This window comes from Globicephala melas, chromosome 20, assembly GCF_963455315.2.
Source record: "Globicephala melas chromosome 20, mGloMel1.2, whole genome shotgun sequence".
NCBI classification, from domain to species: Eukaryota; Metazoa; Chordata; class Mammalia; order Artiodactyla; family Delphinidae; genus Globicephala; species Globicephala melas.
In genome coordinates, this window is record NC_083333.1 from 53,845,959 (window position 1) to 53,852,260 (window position 6,302).

Genomic DNA, 6,302 nt, shown 5'->3' on the forward strand with positions numbered 1-6,302 from the left:
AAAGCCTTAAGAATATTTATACAGAATATTGAGCCAAAGATAGAAAAATTTCAATTAAAAAGTGTGTGATTAATTCTCAAATTAGTTGTGGGTACAATGAAATTTTCAGAAGGGAGAGTTAATGTAAGATCTTATGGGGGAGGTAAGGTTTGGATTTGGTCTTCAAGAGTAGATTCTAGATAAGGATAATAGGTAAGAATGAGGACAGAAGGCACTATAGGAAACTAGAATGACCTAAGGGGAAAAAAAAAAAAAAGGCAAAGACCAAGAAAGCAGGGATATGGGGGAGGGGGAGGAGAGCAAGGAAAAGTTGATAGACAAGATGATACAATTTTTCTAAATGTATGAGAATAATAAAAATAAAGCTGGAAATATAGGTTTGTGCTAATAGAAGGCTAAGCTAAGAACTTGTCCTTGTAGGCCAGTGACTAGCAAATCTAAATGTGCAGGAAAAAGCCTTTTGCAGGCAGGGGAAGATATATAAAAGGAGGTGGAGTGCAGGAGTTAAAAGCACGGGCTCCAGAGACACTGCCTAATTCAAACCTTGGCTCTGCCACTTAAAACATATGACCGGGCTTCCCTGGTGGCGCAGTGGTTGAGAGTCTGCCTGCCGATGCAGGGGACACGGGTTCGCGCCCCGGTCCGGGAAGATCCCACGTGCCGCGGAGCGGCTGGGCCCGTGAGCCATGGCCACTGCGCCTGCGCGTCCTGAGCCTGTGCTCCGCAACGGGAGAGGCCACAGCAGTGAGAGGCCCGCGTACCGCAAAAAAAAAAAAAAAATATATATATATATATATGACCTTGGGCAACTTTGTCAACCTGTCTCTCAATTTTCTCATCTGTAAAATGAGGTGATAAACTTTCACAGAGCTATTGTGAGTATTGGATGACTCCATGCACGCATGGGAATCATTGGAAGAGGACCTGGCACATGGTAGGGCAGCATTGGTATCAATGGTGATGACAATGATAGTCGTGGTCTGCCCCTAAGGGGAGCCTTCATTATTCTAGGATTGAAGTCAACCTAGCTCTATACAATTGCTACTGGTAGGACACCTTTCTTTCTCAGTAATCATGAACTCTCTAGAACCACTGTGCCTTTAGAAACCTTTAATGAGCTTGTTTCCATTTGGCTTCATATATACAAGTAGACCCAGGCATTTGTAAGTCCAACTCAAAATATCAGTTTTCCCTGAAGTTAGGTATATTCATTTGCTAGGGTTGCCATAACAATACCACAGACTGGGTGATTTAAACCACAGAATTTTTCTTCTCACAACTGGAGGCCAGAAGTTCAAGACCAAGGGCTTGGCAGGTTTGGTTTCTCCTGAGGCCTCTCTCCTTGGCTTACAGATGGCCGCCTTCTTACTGAGTCCTCACATGGCCTTTCCCCTGTGTGCACATCCCTGGTGTCTCCCCATGTGTCCAAATTTCCTCTTATAAACACAACAGCCATATTGGATGAGGGCCCACCCTCATGACCTCATTTTCGTTTAATCACCTCTCTAAGGACCCTTTCTCCAAACACAGTCACATTCTGAAGTACTGGGGGTTGGGGTTTCATCATATGAATTTGGGGGGACACAGTCAATTCAACCCACAACACTCAGCTAGGATCTTTCTCCTCATTATAATATTTTCTCCAGTCCCCTGTCACGGAGGTCTCTTTTCATGACCATTATCTCATAATAAAGAGTCTGAGACTTTACCAAGAAAGTCAAGAGGTGTACTTGGGGTGACCATCCCCAGATACATACTCAGTGCTTCCTGTGCCGTATTCTGGGCAGTGTGCCTGGATCCAGCCATACACGGAACAACTGTCCTGCCCTGGTGAAGCTTGCATTCTAATAGGGGTGCCATAATCTAACAAAATACATGGCAGCACTTGGAGTGAGTCAGATGTGAACAAGTGCCATGGAGAAAACGAAAGAAGAATAAGGGAGAAGGGGAGCACCCTGGGCAGGGGGATGACTGACTACCTTATAAGGAGGGGTCATGGGAAGCCCCTCTCCTAGGGTCACATTTTAGCAGTGACTTGAGGAAGTCAGGGAACACGCCATGCGGATAACTGGAGGAGGAACATTTCAGGCCGACAGAACATCAAGAGCTAAGATCCTGAGCTGGGAGTGACTAGAAACATCAATGTGGCTGGAGCAGAACAGGTGAGGGAGGAAGTGTTTGGAAATGAGAGGAGAGGTAGGTCAGGTCCCCTGTGTGGTGCCTTGCTGTCATTGTAGGGATGTTGGCTTTTGCTGGAGTGAAATGAGAAGTCACTAGAAGGTTTTTTTAAATTAATTTTTATTGGAGTATAGTTGCTTTACAGTGTTGTGTTAGTTTCTACTGTACAGTAAAATGAATCAGTTATACATATACATACATCCCTTCTTTTTTGGATTTCCTTCCCATTTAGGTCACCACAGTGCATTAAGTAGAGTTCCCTGTGCTATACAGTATGTTCTCATTAGTTATCTATTTTATACGTAGTATCAAGAGTGCATATATCTCACTAGAAGGTTTTGAGCATGGTCTGATTTGTTTTTAAAGGCTCCACTCAGATTATTGTGTTGAGAATAGACTGGGTGAGGGAGTGGGGAAGGGTGAGTGAGTAGGTCAACTAGTTACAATTGTCAGTAACAGTAAAGTAGAAGCAGTGAAGTTAGTAAGAAAGGTTTAGATTCTTGATGTTTCGAATGTAGAACAACCAGGAATTTCTGTTATTCCATCTGGTGCTCATAACTCCCTCTAGATTGCCTTTGGCATCCTGCCAATCAGCACTATCAAGGTTTCAGTTGCATTGAGCTTTCTCTGTATCCTGGAGCTAAGTGTACAGCTTAAATCCATGCATAGACTCCCAAGTTCAATCTCCATATCAAAATAAATGAGCACTAACATTACATAAATCCTACATAGGAAACTGGATAAAGTAGGCATCTTTAACCATCTATATTCTGATCACAGGTTATAAAAAGTCCAAAGCCAAAAGGAATGCAGAATGCCTCCAGATGGTATCATATTCGGATAAAGAAATATAAAATGTCATCATGCATGTGAAACACTTCTAACCAGAAAAGGAAAAGACAGCAGAAGAGAGGAAGGCAGACCAGGAAAGTGATAAAATTTGCTAACCCTAAAAGTGGGTGACTGGCATGGTGCAACAGTTCTTGTCAATACTTTTGAAAGCAAGCTGCAAAATTGTTCTCCAATTGCTGACGTTAAGAAGTTGTTTCTTGAGTTTTTCCTATTTAAGATGAAGACTTCAGCATAGTTCTACTCATCTTTTCCTTCCCTGATTTCTGTTCATATAGTCTGAGAGTTTAGCTCAACACAATTTTTATTAAGTAAAAATTATCGAGTAAGAGGCGGGCGGAGGGCACGGGAAGTGCGCCTGGTTGCCTTTCGCCGCCCGGAACGCGAACTGCACATTTCAGATCTGCTTGGTAAACCAGGTGCACCACCATACTGGCCACAAGACTTGTGTGTCTCTGGACACTACCTTCCAGAGTTTTCCTCCCAGCTTTCACCAAGGCCTCCCCTGTTGTGAAGAATTCCATCACGAAGAATCGATGGCTCTTCACACCCAGCAGGGAATATGCCACCAAGACAGGACTTGGGGTCTGGCATGGGAAAACTGGCCAAGGACTCAAAAGAGGCAGCTTTGGAACCATCATTGGAAAAAATATTTAAAATTGATCAGATGAGATGTTTTATTGCTAGAGGGGCTGCTGTCTGTTTTGGTGTTCTGTGCTACTGTGGCTTGGAAATGTCTAATGAGATTGGCTCTATTGAAAAGGCTATAATTTGGCCTCAGTATGTGAAGGGTAGAATTCATTCCACCTATATGTACTTAGAAGGAAGTATTGGTTTAACAGCTTTGTCTGCCCTGGCAGTGAGCAGAACTCCTGCTCTCATGAACTTGGTGATGAGAGGCTCTTGGGTGACAACTGGTGCAACCTTTGATTGCACCAGTTGTCATGCAGCCATGATTGGAGCTGGAATGCTGGTACAGTCGATATCATATGACAGGAGCCCAGGCCCAAAGCATCTTGCTTGGTTATTACTTTCTGGTGTGATGTGTGCAGTGGTGGCTCCTCTGATGATATTAGGGGGGCCTCTTCTCATCAGAGATGCATGGTACACGGCTGGCACTGTGGGACGCCTCTCCACCGTGGCCATGTGTGTGCCCAGCGAGAAGTTTCTGAACATGGGAACGCCACTGAGCATGGGCCTGGGTCTCGTCTTTTTGTCCTCACTGGGATCTATGTTTCTTCCACCTACCACTGTGGCTGGTGCCACTCTGTACTCAGTGGCAATTTAGGGTGGATTCGTTCTTTTCAGCATGTTTCTTCTGTATGACCCACAGAAAGTAATCAAGCATGCAGAAGAGTACCAGTGTATGGAGTTAAAATGTGATCCCATCAGTTCAATGCTGGGAGTCTACATGGATACATTATACATATTTATGTGAGTTGCCAGTATTCTAGCAACTGGAGGCAACAGAAAGAAGTGAAGTGACCAGCTTCTGACTTCCTTAATACATCAGATATCTGGCTTGTTTAATAGGGGCAGATATTTGTTAAATGGTTTGTGCAAGCAGCTTTCATGGAAGTTTAGAAGATAAGAACTTGTCAGCATGTTTCAAGTGCTCCAATAATGTGATGCTTCAGGTCTGCTTTTTCTTCTGGAGAATAAATTCAGTAGTTCTCTTCCAAATAGCACACACATTTTCAATTCTCACGTTTGAGTAATTCTAAAATGTTCTAATGAGTGTGAAAACCAAGGTTTGTGTTGCAGGAAGTTAAGTATTTTATCTATTTTTAAATTTATTTGGTTAGGTGAAACTTAGCAAACTTGTGTACCTCCTTTTTTTTTTTTTTTTGAAGGTGGACTATTAACAAGTAATGTCACAAGCGACATAGGGGTTTGGTAAAGGGACCAGAGAGAAGTAAAGGGTCACCTGCATTCTTTCTTTGAATGCTGAGAACTTAGCACTTACGCAATTGTGGTGAGTCAGTGGGGGGGGTTGGACATTTGGAAACAAGTCATGGTTGTACATCTGCTGAACTTAGCAGAAGCACTGAGCAGAAAACAAAGACATAGGTGATTGTCAAGGCTGTCCTTACAGTACATATGTGATCATGTTTGGCTTCCCATTGTTTGACACTGTTAGAAGAGTCCACAATGCCAATCATATGGAGAATTCCTGTTATATAGTATGTGTGCGTGTGAGTCTTACTTTTGAATCGTCTAGAACAAAATATCCTTAAAATACTCAAAGCATGAAAATTGTTGCATTTTTAAGTATACAAACAATATGTTCATAATTGCTGAATATTTTTGTAAATTTATTGAAATGTTTAAAGGAAAACATGCTTGCCTTTCTCATCTCTTCAAGCTTTAAAGCCTGTTTGTGGTTGACACTTGAGATTATGAAAGCAGTTTTTCCCCTCAGATTTGGTTTCTTGCATTCCCTCTCAGAGGAATCACTAAAAAGTGGAAGGCAAAGTGAGGTTTTTCCATGAACTATATCAATCAAAAATATAATGGAGAAAATGCTTCATTAGAGCTTCCCCTAGCAGAATTTTCCTCCTCTCCTCCATAGATCATTATTTAACTCTCTTGTGCCATTTGTAAGTTTTTTGATACAGAAGAGTTATTTTTGGAAGTCCTTATGAATGAAATAAGTGTATGATTATTGAGATAGTTGGTGTTTTGACAAAGATTTATTACAGTAATCCAGAAATAATTATTCTTACCGCCTCAAGTCACATAGAATGCTTATTTCTGACATAATAAAGGTCCCAGCCAGATGAAAAATAAAAAAGCAAAAATTATCACTATTAATAACTAGTACTATTTTAATTGAAAAATGACCATTCTGAAGACTCTGGTTCCACACCAGCTCTCTCAGATAAAAGCTGATTTTTTTTTTTCCATATTCCATGTGGTAGGTTGAAAAATGACCTTCCAAGAAGAGATCCACATTCCGATTCCTGGAATGTTACCTTATATGGCAGTTCTTGCAGATGCCATTAAATTCAAGACCTTGAGATGGGGAGATTATCCTGGATCATCTGGGTCGGTTCAAAATGCAATCAAATGTACACTTCTAAGAGTGAGGCAAAAAGAGATTTAACACACACACAGAGGAGAAGGCAATGTGAAGATAGAGCAGAGAGAGATTTGAAGATGCTGGCTTTGAAGATTGAAGAGATGTAAAACACAAGCCAAGGAGTGCCAAGAACCTCCAAAAAAATGAAAGAGACAAGGAATAATGGATTCTCCCTAGAATCTCTAGAGGGAGC

At 41.8% G+C, this 6,302-nt stretch overlaps 1 pseudogene; it reads left to right on the top strand.

Annotated features, from left to right (window-relative positions):
- The first annotated feature begins 2,142 nt into the window (after positions 1–2,142).
- On the top strand, positions 2,143–4,507 carry LOC115866271 (growth hormone-inducible transmembrane protein pseudogene; annotated as a pseudogene).
- The last annotated feature ends 1,795 nt before the right edge of the window (positions 4,508–6,302 follow it).